We start from the raw sequence: 24,086 nt of genomic DNA on the forward strand, positions 1-24,086 counted from the left end.
CGAGCGTCCACATGATGTTAGGAGCACCGAACCATCTCTCACCCCGTCGTCTCCTGTGGAGTGTGTGGCTGCTCCCCCACAGCAGTTGTATCCTCTCTCATATCCTCCGTCTCCTGGTGTTGTGTTGCTCCACAGTGAGTCGTAGTAGGAGGCTCACATGCTGTCAGGGTGGGTCCCTGCTCGCTCTTTGTGTGCCTGTCGTTGGGGGTTTTGCTGTTTGCAGCTATCAGGAGGTTTGTGTTGCTCTATCAGCCTGATGTGAGAAGTGTTGTTATTATTATTATCATCATCATTTTTAACATTTCTGCACCGCTACAATAAACAGACACACACCCATCAGCCTGTTTACAGATCTATACGCCCATAAAGACGTGAAACACGCCATACACATGTGTTCATATGTGTTATAAAATAAAGAGGTAAACTATTAGCTATTTGCTGTTCAGATTGATTCATAAATATGACCTCAGCACGTGAAATCCTTTTGTTGACATCCCTAAAAGCTCGTCTTAATATCACGTCAGACTAACGAAGCCGTACAACACAAATAACCAGACCAAACCAGGGTTGTGCGTCTGTTGTTGAGAACATTGTCAGTAAACCACAGATCAGTGTTTATGTGCCAGTGACGTCCTGTCAGTCTCGATGTAATGATTCCTGACAGCGCGTCTTTGTGTGCCACCTGCTCGCTCAGCAGCTACACAACCCAGGAGCTCCGTTTTGAAACAAACCTTAGCACAGTGTTTGTGTGTCCGCCGGGAGTGATGTCTCACTCCGTTTCCATCCTTTTCTCGTGAACAGGGTTAGGGTTAACAGATCTGGTGTTTCTGAGGACACAGAAGCACCCAGCGTCATTATTTTTGTGTATGTCGTGTGAGCTGAGAGTGGAGCGCTGTAACCAAAGGTAGTGAGCGCGTCAGCCTTTAATGTCGCGGCTGGTTGTGCGATCGTGTCACCGCTGAACTCGTGTGGCCTGAAACTGAGAGTTTGTCTCAGGGATCTTTACATTTGAAGTCAGGTGAACAGGAGCAATCATCCAGTGAACTAACAGAACATTCAGGAGCATTTACTCTCATGAATGTCAGACAAACTGAGGTTTGTGTGTCAGTTAGATTCTTTAAGTCATTAAAGTGTCTCTGTTAGGAAAAGCATCTGTTTCCTCCACCTCTGCAGAACTGCGTGACCTGTAGCATCATTGCAGGAAGTATCCTGTGACAATGAGTGACTGCACATCATCATTATCAACACATAAACCTGTGGTCTGGACCTGCAGTTCTTATTTTTACTGTCTGCTTTTGTGTAAAGCAGCACTTCAGTAAGCACCTGTGAAGCACACAGTCATAGTCGGGTAATGAAGCGATCCATATGTGAAACATATTCCACGTCTACAGGATAGTGGAGGTTACATGGGTCAACCTGGCAAACTGTACCAGCACATGTGATCACACTGATAGCAGAACACAGGTATGTGAGTCTCTACGACGAGGTCAGAAACCAGTAACAAATGTTTCATGTGATTCGTTTTTCTCCAGTTTGTCTGCAGTGAACCTTAAATACTCACTGAACCAGCTGTTTCCTGATGTGGTGACGTGTGTCGGTGATGAAGCCAACACTCTGTCCAGTGTTGGGCAAGTTACTTGAAAAAAGTAATCAGTAACTAATTACTGATTACTTCCCCCAAAAAGTAATCCCGTTACTTTACTGATTACTTATTTTCAAAAGTAATTAATTACTTAGTTACTTTTTAAAAACACGATTTACAACCTGAAGAGGTGATAAAGTGATAGATCTTTCAGCCCAATTCTACTTTTTCTGCATAATCCATCATACAAAATGTAATCAAATGGAAAAGTCTCTTTTTAAAACTTGTTTTATTAGATTTAATTTTTTAACTTTATGCATCGAGCAAACATTTAATTATATGCAACATTCTCTGACTGGAAGAAATTAGTTTAACATTTAAACCTATTTTCTGCACATTCCAGCACATAAAATAAAATATTTTTTGTGTTTACACTCAGTCTTTCAAATAGATGCAAGTAAAACACAGCAGAACATAAATAAAGTCAAAGACTCAGCGGTCCTGTTGCTCTATTTTCACCTGTAAAGCAGGAGTGGGGTAGGCGGAGGTTTACCCTGGTGCAGGTGTGCCGCGGTCAGTGGAAGAATCCGCGAGTTTCTCTGTGAGTTTCCCATTACGTCGTAGCTACTCGGTGCTTGTTGGAAGTTTAGGGGTTTTTCGCTGTAAAAAGAAGTTTTCTTCCCACGCACAGCGGACACTAATGTTTTTGTCACTTTTTATGGAATCAAACTCAAAGTAAGGTCAGTGCTTCCACGCTTTAAACGCTGCACGCTCATACTCTCTCTGCACTCGATATATGATCCACTGTTGATCTGCACACAGCTGTTGTCACGAACGTCGCACTCGCTTACGTCACTGTCGTGAGACATTCTCGCAAAAAAATCACGGTTTTAGTAACGCAGTAACGCAGCGTTCCTACGGGAAAGTAACGGTAATCTAATTACCATTTTTGCAATAGTAATCCCTTACTTTACTCGTTATTTGAAAAAAGTAATCGGATTACGCGTTACTGGAGCGTTGTTCTCCTCTGTAACAAAGCAGTGATAAAGGAATAGATGCTGATTTTATTCATTCCAACTTGTGTCTTTGTGTCTTTGTGTCTTTGTGCTGCAGTGATTCAGTCTGAACGAGGCAGCAGTGCTGAACCTGCCAGTGTAAATGTGATGCTGGAAGCAGAGGCCAGCACTTGGCAGTGGGGGGTCATTTAGAATCAATGGATGAATTATTGATATGCTCCCTCCCCCATGCTAGCACGGGCCCACTGCAACACACACACACACACACACACACACACACACACACACACACACACACAGACACACCCTTATGGAGACCTATGGGAGCTGAGATTTGTGCTGTGCAGGGTAACTGAAGCGCTGTGTTTTGCTGCTGCACTCCATCATTTTTCCAGCTGACTGTAGAAGCTGCTGGTTGTCACAGTTTGTTCTTTTATGAAAGCCTAAACATGTCAGTGTGAAACACAGAGCTGCTGTAACCGTGCACGTGACTGTTGAAGGAAATCTTGTAAACAATGTGTTTGTAACCGAAACCCAATATTTATTTGACAGCGACACAAAAACACTGTGACTAATGCTGACATGTGTAATTCAAACACAATGAAAACACAAAGATCTTTAAAAAAAACAGCTGTGAGAAGAAGGTGACATCGTGTTGTTTTTTCATTCGTGTCTATAACATGATGTCAAAACGCGGCGACGTGTAACCCTCTGAGTCACCGTGCGCGATGATGATCACTGATTAAAGAGTTAACGACAGTTAATAATTAACAAGTCAATAAATCGTATTAATTAAATTAATGTTTTCTCTTGGAGTCGCTTCAGATTGGTCTGGCTCTCAGATGCAGGGCTATAAATGGCATCCGTGACTCATCGCTGATCAGTTAAAGCCAACTTCCTGGGCTTCTTCTAGACGATCTACCCACCAGGGTGGAGCGCACAAATGCTCCTTCCACTGTAAGTCACAGTGTTCGGTGGTTTGGTGCCCTGACCTCGTCAGGCTAAAGCATCTAAACACATAAAGATCTGTTTCGTACGTCGTTTCCAGACTGTGAGGAAAGAGTCTGCATTAGGATGTTGTTTTCCTGAACTCGATGAGCTAAACTTTATTTAAGCAAAGACTTGTTTTGTGTTTCCACACTCATGAATAAACTTTCTTATGTTTTTTTAATAGTATTATTTATTTCTTTGTGTTTGAGAAAGTTTGCAGTGTAAACAGCAAACACAGGGCCAATAATTAGTTTCATTCATTAATGAAAACAGTCAAGTGTTTGTTACAGTCACAGGGCTCGCAAAATTTCAAAATCCCTGGTAGCCCTTCGGGCAGGGACGCTTCAGTTTTTGGTAGCCCAAAATAAATTTTAAGTAGCCCAAATAAAAAAGAGAGCAATTTTTTGATTGATGTTTTGTTTCCTGTTTTGTTTCCATTACAATATTATACATTAAAGTATAATATTGTAATGGAAACAAAACATTAATCAAAAAATTATTGAAACACAAATTACAACATTGTATAAAAATTACAATCATCAACTCAAATATTTGGTTCTAATTGAACAGAAATTTCTATGAACTTGTAAGAACTGTAGAACATGAATCAGTCTGTGTCAGATCCTGAATATGAAATTTCCACTGAAGTCACGGGTAAGAGGCAAGTGGAACCAAGATCGAGGCCATTTGCTTTTTGAAGTTTGCAAAGACTGCTAAATTTTGCCAGAGGTAGTTCACTCTTTGCAACATAGTAGCTGTTCTAAACAGATTTTTCAGGTTTATTTTTAGTATGTTATTTGCAATTGGTGTTTGTTCTGGGAAAGATATTGCAGACTGAGCAATAATGCATTTCTTGCATTTCTCATGGCTTCTAATGGGGGCCTTTCTTAAAATGACTGGTCCCAGTAACAAAGGCGCTTGTCGACTCAGAAATCGAGGGAAAACCAACAACACACCCGGCAGAACATTAGGCCTATGTTATTTGCACGGGTGCACATAAGTGGTCCGCATGTGCGCATTCCCTGTCAAAATAAAAGACGCGCACCAGATAAGAAGTTTATATGGACGTTTGCGTCCATATAAAAGGCACTGTTTTTGTCCGCTAGAGTGGGATTTTCACGGCACATTCTGCATCACATCTCTGTGTGTTCATCATTTGTTTGAAGCCAGCTCACCTCCTGCAACCAGTTTTCCGAGAATACGTGCTTCTTTTGTGGTTCTGACTCCTGACATTTCTTTGGAGGTAGAGGAACACCAAAGTAATTGCTTAAAGGAGCTTCTTCGACATCTTTAAGAGTTCTAAACAAATGTCTGTCCTCCTCCAGAAAATCTTATGTAAGCAAACAAGCGTTGCAACTTCTTATCTTGTGCACGTTTTTTATTTTTACAGCGAATGCGCACCTGCGGACCACTTATGTGCAGCCCTGGTTATTTAGCTCGTCATATTGCAGCCACAGAAATTCTTTTGTCCATGAAACCATGAAGCTGCACTTTCTTTTTGCCTTATAGTCTGATTTGTCATAACTTTTCCGTTTTGTGGTAAGCTTTTCTTTGGCTGTCACTTCTTCACCCTGACCTGTCTTATTTGGCTCAGCAGAACTGAAATATATATCCTGCTGCTTTTACACACTCACTCACATAAGCTCAGAGATTCTCTGCGCGATCAACCTCTCACATGTTTAAGCTGCGGGAGATTTCACTTGTCATGTTTGCGTAGTAAGCTAACGATTAATAAGACGATGTCAGAGGAATTGGTGCACAAATTTTCATCACTCACAGATCAGTGCTGTCGCTCTCTATACACAGTTCACGCGATTGCAAAGTGAAAGCAAAAAACAAGCGCAAATTCAATTGCAATATGTCACATATTGACAGTGGCTCACCGATGCCAATGACATAATTACCCAGCTACATTTCCGAAAGAATGCAAAAGCATTGACATATATTTCCTTTCTACGATAGCCCGACGGGCAGGGCAGAGAAAGATTTTGGTAGCCCGACTGGAAAAATCGCTAGCTCCGGGACGTCGGGCTAGCGATTTTGCGAGCCCTGAGTCAGAGTTCAAAGCAGCTGCTGAACCAAGGCTTTGGACTATGTAACATTTTTACTCTTCTCTGGTTGGACAAAGGTGGCGTCTGATTACATCACCACACATTCACAGTGTTGTGATGTTGCCAACATCCTGTCCCCCATTAATCACCGATTATTCTTATTGTTTCATAGTCGAGTTAACTGTTCAGTTTAAGTTATCTCTAAACGTTTGGGCTCCTGACTTGTGTGTGATGTTTTAGTCCATGATGAGCACAGTCAGTACCTGAGTGTCAGCATGAAGGTCAGGCGCCCAGACTCCTCCCTGTTAGTCTTTACAGCACAAACACAGTCACACGTTGGACTATTGTTCAGTGTTCAGGTGACGTCCATGTAACCGATGATATTCTTTCAGACTGACTTTTACATCCAACACTTTCAGACTAACAGGACGCTGGGCTGTGGTGGGTGTGGTTAGTGGTGATATTGGAGTAATAATTCTGAGTGGTCGCGGTCACTGCTGGGGAAGTTCCACTCTAACAGGCGCTGCTGTGGACCAGCTCGACACACTGAGTTAATTCTCTCCTGTCTGCTCTGATTTGTCTGGAAATAACTCGGAGGATGCAGAGGAAGAGCCCACTGCGCCCAGCTGATCCGGGGACCCCCCCACTGTCTCAGTGGGATGCAAACGCATCAGAAACTTTTCTACTCTTCATTTAGATTCTGAGCCTTGCATAATTGCTGAGCCAAGGGTTGAGGGGAGAATTAGGATTAGTTTTAGGCTACAGCCAGGATTGAGATTAAGCTCGTGTGTTTGTGCAAAAATGCCCGACAGACTCCACAGGATCAGCTGTTTCAGTCAACGAAGCATGCTGTCAGCGTCTGTCACAAAGAAAGGTTGGTGAGCTGCACGTACCGTGTGTTAAGGCAGTTATTTTAACTCCCGGCTGATGCTTTGTTTAATCATCTGTTTCCTTTGGATGAGGAAGAAGCCGCAGATGGTCTCAGTGGACTTCATGCACACTTTTCACTCTCAGGCAAATAATATCGAGAACTTAAATCATGCTCCAATGAGTGTGTGCGATTATGGGTTTGACCCGTGCGTGCCGCCTCTTCTTTTGGATGGCAGACAACAACAACACAGATGGTCTTTGAGGTTGACACCCAGGCATCACCATGGCAACCGAGAGCCTCGCTGCCCAAAAGAAAACATCTGAAACGACATCTCGGGCCGGGCAGCGTCGTCTCTTCCTGCCAGCGCTGGTCTGCAAGCTGATCATTTCATTAGCAGTGACATGAGCTAAAAGCCTTTATTGAAAAATGCATGTAGAATTCAAAGTGTATTGAGACTCTTTGTACGGATTTAACTTCAACATGTCTTCCTCTAAACTGTTAGTGTGCCCGTTAGACCAGATGTCTACAAAACACCATCAGTCAGTGTTAAATGAGACTAATCTGTCTTAATTAACAGACCACAGGGTTAATGTAATGGTAACAAAGCAGAACTAAAACCCTGAGCTGTTTCAGCTGATTACAAGTTGATTTGTAGCCTTCATTTGATTTAAGATAATTCTTGTTGTCCAATAATTATCTGATTGACAGACATTCCTGCATGTAAACAGGAAGTCTTATTAAGGTTAGTCTGGAGTTCTGTGCTGAGACAAACACATTATAATGAAAGCAACAAATCTTTATTTATGAATGAAGTCAGGTGATACAACTCAGCAGGTCTGTATTACATACAGGCATGTCTTGAAGACACAAGCTTTTAAACTGCTTTTTCTGACAAAACTCGACCCTACAAAGGTCAGAAACGTGGAAGCAGGTATGTCTTTCATGGCGAGCCGCGTCATTGGTTGCTGCATTAGCACATCAGCTGTAGTGTGTGTGAAGCTCACGTCACAACACATTTCTGAGGCCATTTGTTGACTTCGTCTCGGTGTCCATGTTTTTAATGGCACCTGACCAACGCTTGGTGCAGCAACAGAAGCTCTTAGCTGAGTACGGATGCTCATGTGACAGCTCCAGCTACCAATCCCAAGGATTACAGAGCCTATCGATGAGAGGATTGATCCGTTAATGACGCACTTTGAGGGAGCACCTGGATCAATGGGCGTCTCTGGGTCAGAGGATAGAAGACGTTGGGTACTGGGGGCAGTGATACTGAAGAATGCCAGAGTTTAACAGCCTGGTTTGTGTTGTTTCATGGTCCATGGAACATACACTGAACAAAAATATAAACGCAACACCTTTGTTACTGCTCCCATTCCCCATGGGATGGACGTAGAGACCTAAAATTCATTCCAGATACACAATATAACCATCCCTCCCAAACAGTGGTCACAAATCAGTCCAAATGTGTGGTAGTGGGCACATCTGCTATATTGAGATAATCCATCCCACCTCACAGGTGTGCCACATCAGGATGCTGATCTGACATCATGAGTAGTGCACAGGTGTACCTCAGACTGCCCACAACAAAAGGCCACCCTGGAATGTGCAGTTTTTTGCGCTATTGGGGGTCTGGGGACCCAGAACCGGTCAGTATCTGGTGTGACCACCATTTGCCTCATGCAGTGCAACACATCGTCGCATGGAGTCTATCAGATTGTCAATTGTGGCCTGTGGAATGTTGGTCCGCTCCACTTCAATGGCTGTGCGAGGTTGTTGGATATTCGTGGGAACTGGTACACGCTGTCGTATACGCCGGTCAAGCACATCCCGAACATGCTCAATGGGTGACATGTCCGGTGAGTATGCTGGCCATGCAAGAACTGGGACATTCTCAGCTGCCATCTGCCCTGAACAATGTGAACCATGATTCATCCGTGAAGCGCACACCTCTCCAACGTGCCAGACGCCATCGAATGTGAGCATTTGCCCACACAAGTCTGTTACGGCGACGAGCTGGAGTCAGGTCAAGACCCCGATGAGGACGACGGGCATGCAGTTGAGCGTCCCTGAGACGGTTTCTGACAGTTTGTGCAGAAATTGTTTGGTTGTGCAAACCAATTGTTCCAGCAGCTGTCTGGGTGGCTGGTCTCAGACGATCTTGGAGGTGAACCTGCTGGATGTGGAGGTCCTGGGCTGGTGTGGTTACACGAGGTCTGCGGTTGTGAGGCCGGTTGGATGTGCTGCCATATTCTCTGAAACGCCTGTGGAGACGGCTTATGGTTGAGAAATGAACATTCAATGCACGGGCGACAGATCTGGTTGACATTCCTGCTGTCAGCATGCCAATTGCACGCTCCCTCATTGCTTGTGGCATCTGTGGCATTTTGCTGTGAGACAAAACTGCACATTCCAGGGTGGCCTTTTGTTCAGAATCAGAATCAGAATCAGAATACTTTATTGATCCCTGGGGGAAATTATTTTTTGTTACAGTGCTCCATTTTAAACCAACATTAAGACAAGACAGACAATACGCTAACTAAGAATAGTACAATATATACATATATATACATACATACATACATAAGTCACTCATAAATAAATATTTGGAAAAGAAACATGTGTAGTTGTAGCAGCAAACAGTGTGTTAAGTGGATGCGTTGTACAGGGAGATGGCCACAGGCAGGAATGATTTCCTGTGTCGTTCAGTGGTGCTTTTCGGTAATCTCAGTCTCTCACTGAACGAGCTCCTGTGACTGACCAACATGTCATGGAGTGGGTGGGAGGTGTTATCCAACATTGTCTTTATCTTGGACAGCATCCGCCTCTCCGACACCACCTTGAGGGAGTCCAGCTCCATCCCCACAACATTGCTGGCCTTACGGATTAGTTTATTAAGTCTGTTGGCATCTGCGACCCTCAGCCTGCTCCCCCAGCATGCAACAGCATAGAGGATCGCACTGGCCACCACAGACTCGTAGAAAATCCTCAGCATTTTCTGGCAGATGTTGAAGGACCTCAGTCGCCTCAAAAAATAGAGACGACTCTGGCCCTTCCTGTAAAGTGCTGTGGTGTTTTTAGCCCAGTCCAGTTTATTGTCAATGTGTACTCCAAGGTATTTATAGTCCTCCACAATGTCAACACTGACCCCCTGGATTGAAACAGGGGTCAAGTGTTTCCTGGTCTTCCTGAAGTCCACGATCAGTTCCTTGGTCTTTGCCACGTTGAGCTGCAGATGATTCTGCTCACACCACGTGACAAAGGAGTCGACCACAGCCCGGTACTCTGTCTCATCATCCCTGCTGATGCATCCAACCACCGCAGAGTCATCAGAAAACTTCTGAAGATGGCAGGTCTCTGTGCAGTGGCTGAAGTCTGTGGTGTAGTGGGTGAAGAGGAAGGGGGAGAGGACAGTCCCCTGTGGTGCCCCTGTGTTGCTGATCACCTTGTCAGACACACACTGTGGGAGACGTACATATTGTGGTCTTCCTGTCAGGTAATCAACAATCCAGGACACCAGAGAAGCATCCACCTGCATCGCTGCTAACTTATCACCCAGGAGGGTCGGCCTGATGGTGTTGAAAGCACTGGAAAAGTCAAAAAACACGACCCTCACAGTGCTCGCCGGCTGGTCCAGATGGGTGTAGACACGATTGAGCAGGTAGATGATGGCGTCCTCTGTTCCGAGACGAGGCTGATAAGCGAACTGAAGGGGATCCAGATGTGGTCTTACTATGGGTCGCAGCTGGTCCAGGATGAGCCTTTCCAGGGTCTTCATGATGTGGGAGGTCAGTGCCACGGGCCTGTAATCCTGGGGGCCACTGGGACGAGGCGTCTTTGGTACAGGGACGAGGCATGATGTCTTCCACATCACCGGGACCCTCTGCAGACTCAGACTCAGCATAAACAGTTTATGAAAGACTCCACACAGCTGGGGGGCACAGGTCTTGAGGACAAGGGGACTCACTCCGTCTGGTCCAGCAGACTTGCCTGAGTGAAGTCTCCTCATTTGCATCTCAACCTGGTATTGAGTGAAGGTGATGGGTGGGGGAGGGGTGTCAGGAATCTCACAGGAGGCAACATGTGAAGAGAGAGGCTGGCACAGTGGTGTGGCTCTGGATTCCAGGCTGACTGCAGGTGAGGTTGTGGGGGTGGGAGCAGACACTGTGGTGTCGAATCTATTGAAAAACAGATTCAACTCGTCGGCTCTATTCTCACCTCCCTCAGCTCCCCTGCTGTTGGTTGGCCTGAATCCAGTGATGGTCTTCATGCCCCTCCACACCTCTCTCATGCTGTTCTGCTGGAGTTTCCACTCCAGCTTCCTCCTGTAATTGTCCTTAGCCTCTCTGATCTTGTCCTTTAGTAACACCTGGATCTTCCTCACCTCCTCTTTGTTGCCCCCTCTGAAAGCCCTCTTCTTGTTGTTGAGGAGGGCTTTGATGTCCTTAGTCACCCACGGCTTGTTATTTGGGTAACAATGAACAGTCTGAGCTGGAACAATGGAGTCGGTGCAGAAAGTTATGTAGTCTGTGATACACTCAGTAAGCCCATTGATGTCCTCGGCGTGAGGCTCACAGAGTGTTTCCCAGTCGGTCACCTCGAAACAGCCCTGTAGTTCCGCTATTGCCTCCTCTGACCACCTCCTAACAGTCCTGGTGGTCACAGGTTCCCTCCTCACAATTGGCACATAGCGGGGGGTGAGGTGAATCAGGTTATGATCTGACCTACCAAGTGGGGGGAGGGAGGAGGAGCTGTATGCATCCTTGACGTTAGCATACAGTAAGTCTAAAGTTTTCTCTCCCCTGGTGGGACAGTCCACATATTGTTTGAATGTTGGTAGTGTATTGTCCAGTGATACATGGTTGAAGTCACCCGAGATCACAATAAAGGCACTCGGGTGCTGAGTCTGTAGCCGAGCTATGGCAGAGTGGATAGTGTCACATGCAGCTGTGGGGTTAGCAGAGGGAGGAACATAAACAGCCACCAAGATGACGTGAGAGAATTCCCTGGGTAAATAATACGGCCTGAGTCCAACAGCACACAGTTCAGTGTCCGTGTCAGTGTTCAGTGTTGTGGGCAGTCTGAGGTACACCTGTGCACTACTCATGATGTCAGATCAGCATCCTGATGTGGCACACCTGTGAGGTGGGATGGATTATCTCAATATAGCAGATGTGCCCACTACCACACATTTGGACTGATTTGTGACCACTGTTTGGGAGGGATGGTTATATTGTGTATCTGGAATGAATTTTAGGTCTCTACGTCCATCCCATGGGGAATGGGAGCAGTAACAAAGGTGTTGCGTTTATATTTTTGTTCAGTGTATATGTTGTGCTTTTATTTCAACCATAAAAAGCCACATTGCATTTGACCCCCGAACCCACCCCTTTCCCAGCGCTCCTTATTCTTCCCTTTGGCTTGTTTCCATGGTGCTGTGGTCTCCTCGGCTTCAGACACACTTCAGAATCAGTTGTCTCGTGTATCCACAGAGATGAAGATGCAGGAGGCACTACGTTATCTACCAACGACATTTACCAATGTCCTACAAACAACTCTCCAGCGTTGTGCACCTTTACAGGATTCGCCTGGTTAGAGTTGTTTGCTGCTGCTGCTGATGGTGGATATAAGATGATAGATTGTTGTTTCTCTGATATTGAATCTAACGCTCACCAACTGGATGAACTCTTTAATGAAAGATGCTCCCCTGTTGTTCCCCGTTGTTCTCCTCCATCACCCTTAGCAGCAGTAAATTAAACCCGGTGTGCCGTGAGACCTCGATTAGCTGTGGTCACGGTACTTTCAAGCACAAACACAGAACTTTGTAACAAAAAATGCAGTTTTATACATTTTGTGTGACTCTGCATCAGGGTTAGGCGAGTGTTTCATGTTGATCCACATTACGAGTTTAGGCTTAATACTGACTGAAGTCTAGAATTCATTGGATTGAACTGTGTGGAAGCTGACATAGCCAATGGGGAAACCACATCAGAACAATGCAATATTATACATTACACTGTATATATTTAATGAGAGTATTTATATTACTCTCATTCAACTTTTCATTTCTAAGAAGATAACGGTCTTTCTTTGTTTACTTAACCCTTTAAAGCCGGTCGGAGCGGACACGCTCCGTTTTGTGTAACTATTTTTAAATCCTGGTAGCTCTGCAACCGCGTAAGCTAGCGCAATAATTTGTTTTGCATATGAAACCGGAGGAGTTGTACTTACATCTTATGCCATCAGCTTGTCCTCGGTCACAGTTTCCTTCCACATAAAGCTTTGCAAAAACTGCATAAAAAGCGCTTGCAGCAACACAAACATGATATTCCAGAAACACGCTTTGCCAATCCGATCAGCTGTTCATAACACTTCCTACGTCCATCAGCGCGAACTATCGCATGTCCGCCATCACCTGCCTGAAACCGGAAGTGGCGTCATTTTGCGGAAATGTAGTATTTTACCATCAGGGCCTCATGAGCTTATACTGGTGTTTTTAAAAGTTATGTTTGACTTTATGACTTTGTGTCGTTTCTGGGATGCTGAGGACTCATATTGCACTGCTGGAAATAGTTTATTTTGATGCATGTGGTGCTTTTTTGCAAATTTGCATTAATAAAATAAATAAATTAAATTAAACTATGAAGACACTCAAAATAAATTTCCTGTGGTGGGAAACTATTTTGTGCAACTTTTTTGTATTTACAGTTTTGAGGGATAAGTCTCTTAAATTCCTCTAACTAGAAATATATGTTAAAAAAACAAAAACGATTTTCAATTTTTTTGTAGTTTATTGCACCTTTTTGCAATTTATGTAATTACTATGCACTTAATACATACATATTATTAAAATTTAGGCTATAATGGTTGTGTTGATGTATAGCAACTTGAAATGCTCCCAAAAATGGCTCCACAGCAGGTAAATAAATAAAGTAAGCTCTGGCAGACTTGGTTCTATGGTAGGTCTTAAAGGGGTAAGAAGGCCGTTGAAGGTGCTGGTTAGAATCATATCAGTACTGTGATATATGATCATTCTTCACTGATAAACTTGCTTGTTCATATTGTAATATCTGTATTCATGTAGGTTTCCTGCGTAAAGTGAAATTTGAAAAAGTAAGAAAGGAAAAACCCCCAGAAATGAAAACATAAGAAAATAAAAAAATGTTGGGAGATGGCAAATTTATCCTAAACATATCAACGGTGTAAACATCTAAAGTTGGAATATTATTACATTTTCTTATATTTTTATTGTGAGTCTAAAAGATTTTTGACTTGAAAATGAAATTTGTTTCTGGTTTGGACTGACCCCTCATAAGGCTGTGAGGTAACTGTATTTGAAAGGACTAAGTGGATTTTATATTTGTTCTCACAGACGTGAGGCTTAAAATTGACATGAATTATTTCTGAGGACTGGGATACATCTTTGGCATCCCAGGTGCTGGTTGATCTGTTTCATCCTGTCAGTTCTGGCAACACTGTCACATTTTTCATTTTTAAACAAAGATAGATTCATTGCCCCGACAACACGTGGCCTTGTCAGGACAAAGATTCATTGGACATGTCAAAGATAGCATGACTGCAGCTAGATAACACTGTTGTGTCCCAGAGAAACGTTTCAAAAATGACACACTGAAGAACGTCTGGCTTAAAATCTCTCGAGCTAGCTTGTTTTTCTGACAGCTGTCCAGTGTCAGTAAGTTGTTCTGCAGCTAAAAGAGACTTTTCTCAGTTTACTTGGCACAAAGATGAGCTTGATGCCAGCGACTGTCTTTGCTGCTGTTCAGCAGATTTCAGCAGTATGACTTAGAAATCTGATTCAGTAAGAGGACCAGATGTTACAGTCCCTGATAATGCATTGCTGTAAATGGAGAGACTCTTGAGGGACGGCTGTTATGAGGAAAGCCCAGACACTTTACCAGCAGCACGCATCGTTGTGCCTCAACTTTGGGTCTTTTATCGACACTAATCTGCCATTTTCCTTGGTTAGGTTTGGGGATTACAGGTCTGATCTAGATTATCATTTTAAATTTGGGACACATCGTCAGTAGTGGACCTTGGATTCATCGGGTGTTTCGGCCATTATCACTAGACACCCTCATCCAAGGAGGCCCTGCCAGGGTTGATCCGGCCCTGGAGTCACTGGTTTGTGTTAAATTGTTATTTCTCTTCTTTCTTCTGTTTAGTTTTCTACAAAAGGGACACGATAGGCAGTGGCGTGTCTAGAAAATCTTTGTTGGGGGGGGCAGGTAGGGGCACAGATTTGAAGAAGGGTGGCAGATGAGTTCACCATAATTCAATAACCCTATAAACCTAATAACCGAATGTGCTTTTAACTGTTATTAGAATGAGATTTTAACCACTACAGTGCAAAGTTTTTACATACTGCGTTGATGAAGTACAAGAGATACAATCAGTCAGTGTTTATTCAGCAGTCAAGGACAGCAGTATTTGCATAGTATTTTTACTGACATATAGTGCACATATGTTTTGGGCAAAAACATTTTTGAATATTAAAATACGAACATTTGTAGCAAACAATTGACAATCTTCTCACAAACTGGTGTTTGATTTTGAAACAGGAAAAAAGTGGGGAAACAACTGAAAAGACTAATATTTGAATGAAACCTGAAAGCAAGTAAATACTTTCTGTGCTGCCTTATGGTAAACTTTGGTAATATTGATAAAGAACAACACTGGCTGATGATGAAATACAGTCAGCTGGCACGGTGACACTGCCAGTATAACCTGCAGGGCTGGACTGGGATTTTCACTACAGACCGGCCCACCAGGTATTAGAGCCATAAAGCCTTTGAATGAAAACAAACCCTGTTGTGACAGTGATGTACAGTCTTGTTGGTATATTGATGATTTCTATACATTTTACGTCAGATAAAAACTTTTTTTGCAAGATTCAGATAATTATTTAATAAAAGCGAGATATTTTAAATGAGAATAAGAAAGAAAAGTATTTCTTTGTGCCCCCCTATCCCTGTTAATGCCCTACCTGGCCCCCTGGCAACACTTTGCTAGACCCGCCCCTGCACAGTTACCAGCTGTCAGCTACATAAAAAAGGATCCTGGTTTCAATCCAGATTTATTGGGGAAGGTAGCACATCGTACGTTGCTCGGATGATGAAACTTAGTCTGTTAGACTCCATGCCCCAGTTTTCACTCCATGAGAGTTGCCTCTTTTCCACACTCTCCCAATTCACCCAGCAACCCTGCTTGGCCAGCGCTACGGCTCTGGCATGTCTGGCTGTTTCCTCCTGTCGACGCACCTCCTCCACGTTCGGTTACAGATGCCTGTTGCCACTACATTTGACTTTCCTGATATTGCAGTTTTGAGCACTTGCTTGAGAAGTATTTACTGGAGTGCTTTTTGATGCATAAATGTGAACATCATCAATATTAAATCTATTTTAATTTGCAATTGCAGGTCCCTTGTGTTGGCTCTCACTGCGGTATAGCATCACTTCCTGTTCCTGCTGCTACTTATAGCGGTGTTTCTTTAGCTCTCTCTCTACTTAATCAACCCCATACAGATGAAGTACAAACTTTTATATAGCAGCTTATTTCATACTGTAACCTACGTGTGATTGGTCACTTCCTGTTGAGTCAGCCACAAAACATTTTCAAAGGATTAGCTAGTGTAGCTCTTAGCCCAGTCACTAGCATCTGGTACTTTTAATAAAAAGCTGCTGGGGGCTTCCTGTGATGCATTGAATGTTCTTCTTCACTCGTCTCTTTTAACTCTGTGCTCACTAATCCTTAGTAATTAAACTCGGGCTCTCTGTCCTGTAGCTTGCCTTTGTCCTGTCTCTCTGCTCCCAGCTCTGGCGTCCCTGAACCTGGTTATTCTGAAGTTTTGTCCTGCAACAGTGTTTTACCATCACATTGTTGCCAAGTGCTTGCTCAATGGGGGGCTGTATGATTTTGTAGGGTTACGATATAAAGCACCTAGAGACATGTGTTTGTGTGAACGGATCTGGGACCACTTGTTGTACTGTTGGAGGCGTGGCCTCAGGTCGATGTGACTTGTTACTCTCCTCTCACAGTGCGTCTCTGGCCAAAAGATAATGTCAAAGAATAAACACAAAAAGCTTATTTACATGAGTGTACTTTACTTGTGTTTAATCATACATGATATAAGTTTCCATAATAATGTGGGCTTAATACGCTACGAATGCACAAATCCCTCAGTGCTCTGTAGTAAGTTATGTAACCACTGAAGCTAAATCGGCCTCTGGCCGTGTCTGGGGATATGAGTGTTTGACCTCAGCCTCAGCAAGCATGAAGACCACACACAACCCACACCCGACTTCAAAAGACTTTCATTTTGTGGGTCTGACCTCTGCAGCAGATTGCCTCCCCTCTGACTTTCTGATTGAAGTATGACCTTTGGGTTCTCTGGGGATTTGTTAAGATGTGTAGTTTGAGGTGCTTTGCTTTAACTTAAGGTCTAGGTATAAGGGTCAGCAGCCTTTAAAGAGATGTTCTGCTTAGTCATGTTTTGATTTCATTGCAGTCACATATATTTCTATTTTCTACTGTTACTTCGTTGCATTTAGTTGATTCACACATCCCTGACTGTACCTTTCAGTTGTGTGTGTTGACGGGTTTGTACTTGTGGGTCTCTTTCCTACTAAAGCCGTAGGTGCTCTGTTCAAAGGCCTCATCTTGTTGGCTTGAGACTGAGGTGCAGAGGTGAGAATGTAAGTGTGCTTCCCCCACAATTTTACTTCAAAAAATAAAAGGTAGAGTACGTGCAAGCTGTACATGACTTTTTTATCTATAGTGTTGAAGACGGCATATTAAATAGGCAGGTTAATTAGTGATTCTAAAATGGCCATGGACACGAGGTAGACAAAGTGTCTAAAATCCACATCAAGTGTAGTTTATAGTTCAAAGGGTTCGAAGGGAGCAGTCACTGAAAAAGTGCCACATACATGTCAGTCACTTTTTCAGTTTTCTTGGTAGACTGGGTAAAGCAACAAGATAAAAAAAAAAGGCTTGGGAAGAATTTACCACCTAAACCCACCCCCCAGATGACTCTCAACCTCCCAGATGACTCCCACCCTCCCAGGTGACTCTTACCCTCCCAGATGACTCTCAACCCCCCAGATGACTCTCAACCTCCCAGATGACTCTCAACATTAATAAAAGCCGAGGGAGGTCAACAGTGATCACTGACTGTTTTAGGAGCTTTTTGAGATCAAATAGAAGAAAATACAAAACATTAAACATGTTAACAACACAAAAGCCATATTAAACGCAGACTACTTTAGACCCGGAAGTAGGATTCGTCGCGTCATCACTGAACGACCGGATAGGCCTACAGAGGACCCATATGTGCAGCGTCATCCCTGAACTGCTGTGTTGTAAGTGGTTGTTCCGCGCTGACAGACGGGACAGAGCGTGGAGCGGTGCGCTAAAAAGATGCCAAAGCGCATCTTTTTAGAAAAACTGCAAAAGAAATTTCCCTCGTACCATCCCGGTCGGAATAAATGGGAGGCGCAGTGCTCTGTGTGCAGAGCTGGCACATAACGTAACGTTTGTGTGTCTAACAAAGGTGCCGGAGATCTTGTTGCTTACATGGACACAGAAAAACATAAGCAGCATTTCTAGACTTTAACACAGCTGAAAACTTCAGCAGTGCACCAAGACTGAAGCTGTTGTCACTCTTGAAGCTAATGAAATCCAGCACTGTGGCATTTCTCAGACTTCAGTAACCATGGAACAGGGAAAATATTCCCAATCATACTGTGACTGGAAGAAGCAGAAGCAGAAACCATTGCACAATACCTCACTGGTACCTCACTGGTACCTCACTGGTACCTCACTGGTCATTGTTCTTATACAGATGAGGCATTATTTCTGTAACATTATTTCATTCCAGAGGTTTTTAAGTTGTTGTTTTATTTTGCACTTGTTGACTTGTAAAAGCCTATATGACATTTGTTATTTCACCATTCATTAACCGCACAGAGGAGGCATCTTTTAAATATGTTAACATTTTCTTTAAACAAACAGTATTATTGAAACTCCATGACTGGGCCAAGTGTCCTGTTTTATGGAAATCAAAATATGGTCACCCTACTGTTACTCCCCAACACTGTACGACCTGGCTGACGCCCCATCAGCTGACAGCGATCGCTGTAGGAGACGGTGCTACCACTGTGCTGACCAAGTCACTCATTGCATTTAAAAACACAATGAAATTTGAGTTGCATCACCATCAACCAGTAATGAACATGAAAACATGACAGTTTGTCACCACTGTGATACTTTGACTGCATTTCTAGACTCACTGCGCAGTCAAAGCCCTTTAGACTACAGCTTTCAGCCTGCTTCACTGAGCTGATCGGTAACATTTTTACTTCCCTGCAAACAAAATCCCTTAGAAACAGGTGTGTGTGTGTGTGTGTGTGTGTGTGTGTGTGTGTGTGTGTGTGTGTGTGTGTGTGTGTGTGTGTGTGTGTGTGTGTTCGTGTTCACTCGTGTTGCTGGGTGTTGACTTTCTAGACTCTGTGTGTGTCGTTGGGTTACACTGAGGACGTGGCTGGTAGGATGAACTGGAATGACAAGGCCCATCATACATAAGGAAGCAGCATTGCAGACATGCCAGCTCACTGAAACCAGGACGGCAGAAAGGCCGGTCCATTCATCGCCACAGAAAGATCTCCTTGTTACGCCAGTCCTTCCACTGCACCTCGTGTTCTTCCTCCACTCGCTTCCCAGAAGTGACCGATGGGAACACAATACAAGGCAATGCTCTATCTTGGAGATGTTTGTTGATGCTTTGGTCTCTGTTAGAGTTCAGATGAAGGCATGACATTATAATTTAATCAGTTACACTCGAGAGGTCGAAGGGTAACGGCTCTGGTTTGGTATTGACAGTGTAATTGGTTAGACTGAGACCGTCGACTGAAGACGTTTTTCCACATTAACCTTTTGATTTATATTCTGGGCTGCGCTCTTCTTTCTTTTACTCTGTATAACCCTGACTGGATTCACAGTTCATTCATGTTTGATAGAATTTTCATTGTTTGATTTTACTTTATTGTGTTTATTTGCTTTTTGCAGAGACTGTCTAACATTTTTAACTATCTAAGAATTAGACAGCTACTTATATAGATCCTTTCTACTCTAACAGGGTTCAGTGTTTGCCCAAAGATCAAGGATCAGCATGCAAAGTGGAGGAGCTCCGGATCTGATCTATAAACAGCCCGTTCAGTTCATTTGTCTCTTAACTTTGTCCATCTTAAAAGTCTGTACTAATATTTGTACAAGAAAGAATTTCAGCATACTCGTACATACGTACCCTAAAGCAAAGTGAGTCGGCATGCAGCAAAAACACTTGTTATTATAATGCAGTGTAAAGGACGGTATATACGTTCATGTTTAAATGTCACTTCCTCAGATCCAAATATAAATCCTGCATTTTGACAGCAGACTGGTTTGCACACTGTTGTTACTGGTTCCTAAAACCGAGGAGAAGATTTCTGACCCAGCTGAAATAATCAATGCATTCTTCTTGTCTTCTCCAGTGCAATCATTCAAAACCGCTGCAGGTAACACCCAGCAGGAAGTGTGTTCTGAAGTAACTGCATTGGTTATTGCCCGTCCACTCCTTTCCTCATCTCTGAATCTCTGTCAGGACACCGTTCATCTCCAAACATGTCAAAGGCATCGACCTCGGTCTGAGACACACATCACCTGTGCCTGTCCTAATGTGAAGCAGTTAGTTTGACCCCTGTGTGCTGACACACCACAGTATGTTGGGCAAAATGAAGGTTGTCACAACAAAATCCTAATAAGTTGTGTTATCGTGTAGTGAAATGACCTCATGTGTCATTGCTCAGTCTGTATTCCCAGTTCACCAGCTGACCCCCCCAGTTTAGGTCACGCCCCTCCATCCCCAGCCACCCCTCCACCAGCGGCACCACCACGTGTATAACATGCTGTTTGCTGCACGTTGTGATATGCATGTGTTATTTGAGCACTGATGCACGCTGTGAGCCACAGTGCAGCTCCTGTGTTGACTGTTTGATATACACTGAAGGATTCTGCAGGCTTGTGTGGTTGCTTTGCCTGTTTTGTGTTGTTGCAGTCCTCCAGCACAGTGACACGCTGGACTGTGGTGTGACGCTGCTTTAGTTTTGTCGACACCTAGTGACTAAGATGTGTTCTTACATTCATCTGCCAGCAGCACACACCGGGGCAGTCAAGCATTCATGGCTTTGAGTATTATCGTTAAACATGTTTTGGAATATTAAAAAAATTGTGCACATTAATATTAATATTTGCATTTTTAAGGAATTTGTCTGTGGAGAAAGTGATTCGATATCAAGGACGTTTCTTTTCTATTTCATCGTCATGCATTGCGAATGAGGCACTTTTGGCACATCTCGTTTATCCTAAATGCTGACTGTGCATCGTTACTATAACAGAAAGGCGAAACGTGTCAGAACAGAAAGCAGAACATCACACCTGTCCAGCAGGAAGTTGCTGGATCCTGTGGAACAGCAACTTCCTGTCTGTAACAGCCAGATAGACTCTTTGATTACAGATGTTTTAGTCTGCTCTGATCAGAGAGACAGATTCAGTGTGAAACCTGGTAAAAGTATATGTGTAAAACATTCAAACTGTACCCGTCGTTTTACATGTTATCGCTGAACATTTGGCTGCAGTGCATCAGTAACGTCCCAGATGCACAGAATGATGCAACAAACCTCATAAAGCCAGTAAATCCTCTGGTTTTGATTAACTGGCGGCCTCAACACTAATCTGTTATATCTGAGATATGGGAGACAATTTAGTTTAACTTCCTGTGAGCGTTTTACTAGGTGATAACTGGCCAGACAAAATATTTAATATAAAAATCTGAAGCACACTAACAACAACACATCATGTAATCAGTCTTATTAGTTGTAAAGCAAAAGCAGCAAAGTTCACCAGTGTCTTTGTATGTAAACGCAGGATGTTTCTTCTTCTTCTTATCTGTTGCTCTCAGTTTGCTTGTGTTTATTTGCTGTATGAACAAGCTAATGTAGGCTGACTGAAGCAGGCTTCAGCCCTCACATTGACACTGAGACCTGGAGGGAGGATGCTGGACAGACGTGGCACACCCAAACATATTTTAAGGCCCCGGACCACAACATATTCAGTTCCTGCCTCCAGGAGGACTTTGACACATGGGGTCAGAACGGACAATATTGTAAACCTGCATCGTTGAAGCACGGAGCTGGAAGGTGGTTGGTACCTGTGATGGTGGTAGTGGTTGAAGTTGGTGGACACCAGGAGGTGAAGGGAAGCAGCTGACATTTAGCAGAGTTTGACTCTGGGAGTAGCTGAACCAAGTAACCAGGCGAGGGCGTGGAACAGGGTGTGCTGCTAAGGATATTACTGTTCTGCTAAATAGAAGGAAGGAGGATCTCCTCAGTCTGGGGTCGAGGGGAACGAGTGACCCCACCCCACCGCTAGGCCCTGGAATACATGCATGTTGTAGGTTTGTCTTGGTTGCTAGGCCTCTGCAGTGGCTCGTGGAGATCTGGGCAGTGCCTGTGGATCGGCTGACGGGGATGTTGGTTCCCATCGTTAAGAAGAGCAGCACAGTATGCTCCACCCACATTATTCAGCCTTCCTGGATTAGAGTGAAGAGTGTGGTTTATGTTGTGATTGTGAAATATCTGGACCAGGATCTTTGTGTGTGCAGGGAAGGTTGCTCAAACACGGTACCAGTCTGCGGTGGTGAAGAGAGAGCTGAGTGCAGACCAATGGGTCTCTGTCCCTACCCTAACCTATGGCCACAAGCTTTGGGTAGTGACAGAAAGCAAGCAGCAGAGAGTGACTGGTCTCGCAGAGGTAGGGTGAGGAGTTCAGTCACTTGGGAGAACTCGGAGCAGTGGAGCAGCAGAACCAGAGCCAGCTCAGGTACCCGGGGCACCACAATCCAGATCTTGGGCACGTAGTGAGTAAGGTGTTCTGGCATGTTTCACCACGAGCAGGTCCTGTGGTAGGGTCAGGACATGCTGGAGAAATGACATCTCTCAGCTGGCCTAAGAACGCCTGTCTTCACCTGGATGAGCTGGAGGAGGTGGCTGGCAGAGCAAGGTCTCTGCTCCTCCACACCATGGCCCCAGACGTGGATGGATGGTGGTGGATGGTGTCGTGTCTTTCTTGATTTTCAACACGCAGTGCAGCTACATCTGTTGTCTGTATGTTGGCGGTTTTATTCTCATGAATATCATGGTAAGTGATGGTTTTTTAAAACCTTTGCGGCCCATAGGTGGCTCTGCTGTGTCTGTAGCCACGCCCTGCAGTGACCTTCAGTGCCAAAGATTTGCAGGTTTGCTTTTCAGGCACATGATTAGAAAATAGTTGTGAACGAACTAAATAACAGTTCTCTGTCTGCAAGGGATACTGCAACAAGTTGTGTTTACACAGTGTGTGTGTGGTGGGAGTGGGCGTGGCTAGTCTCTTCTCCATTGTGTCTTCATCACAACATTGTGATTCTAGGTCAGCAGAGAAGTCGCCTCTATTTTTGTCCCCGTAATCCCCTGTAAGAATGCACACGCCCTGCAGTGTGCGTGCATGCGTTTGTGTCTGCGTGCATGTCAGCTGCAGTGTGTTAATACCTCTAGTGTGTTACACACTAATCCACTCACAGAGTCGCAGGACCGCTCTGCCTCCCCCCCTCGTTTCCCCTTCTGTCTTGGCTCGGACACCCCGAGTGGCCGGGACACAGTGGATATATTTGACCCCGGCGTGCTGTGGCCTCTCTGGAGCACCCACGAGTGCAGGCATGGTGGTAGGAGCAGCAGGCCAGGTAAGCGCTGAGGGTGGACTGGGACAGTGACACTGAGCTTTATGACAGGTACTAAACTGGAACTGAATTCTTCTTTAATCAGTGCAAAGACCTGCAGTCTTCCATCTAATGCTGTGGATTCTTCACCTGTGACACTGACTGTTGGTTCAAATAGCACGGACTAGCTTAGAGTTGGGCATAAAACAACTTAAATCAGAGTCAATTTCTAGTAAAACTTTGTGTATTTACCCTTAAAAACAATGTAAACTAATGCTGATAAAGATAAAGCAGAACGTTTTGTGGTTTTCATTCAAAGACGGAGCTCCAGGGTTCGGCCTACAGCTGCTTATTGTTGGAATAAAAATTAAATTCATCGTTTTCCTGTCCAGCTAAACTATATGCTTTGCTTTGCCTGTGTAAGCATGCACATAATTATGTTACCAGACTTTGTTATAAAGCTGAGGTTGGCAGAGTTGTAGCAGTCATGGCTTCCTAATGAACCCTGCGAGTGTGGTGGTTCCCAGAGTGAAAGCAGACTGGAGACGACGTACACAGAAGGCTTAACTGCTCGTGTGTCGTCAGCTCTCGATGTGTAAACTGGACTTCAGTTCTTTGAGGCGCGTTTGTGTTCAGGGCCGTCGATCGAGTGGAACATGTTGAGGCTCTGATGTTGGACGGGGTTGTTCTCCAGCTAGGTTTTCTTACTCGCACAGCTCTCTAATGCCACGTTAGAGCAGAAAGTGGGACACGGTAAAGATGAAGTATACGTGAA

General features: G+C 44.2%; 1 protein-coding gene across 4 annotated transcripts in view; it reads left to right on the top strand.

Moving 5' to 3' along the window:
* The window catches only part of LOC146606909 (uncharacterized), a 156,890-nt gene that overhangs the window by 38,932 nt on the left and 93,872 nt on the right, over window positions 1–24,086 (top strand). The window lies entirely within an intron of this gene.

This window comes from Diplotaxodon limnothrissa, unplaced genomic scaffold (genome assembly GCF_057381915.1).
Source record: "Diplotaxodon limnothrissa isolate DT_005_m unplaced genomic scaffold, D_limnothrissa_male_GT1.1 unmapped_scaffold_4, whole genome shotgun sequence".
NCBI classification, from domain to species: domain Eukaryota; kingdom Metazoa; phylum Chordata; class Actinopteri; order Cichliformes; family Cichlidae; genus Diplotaxodon; species Diplotaxodon limnothrissa.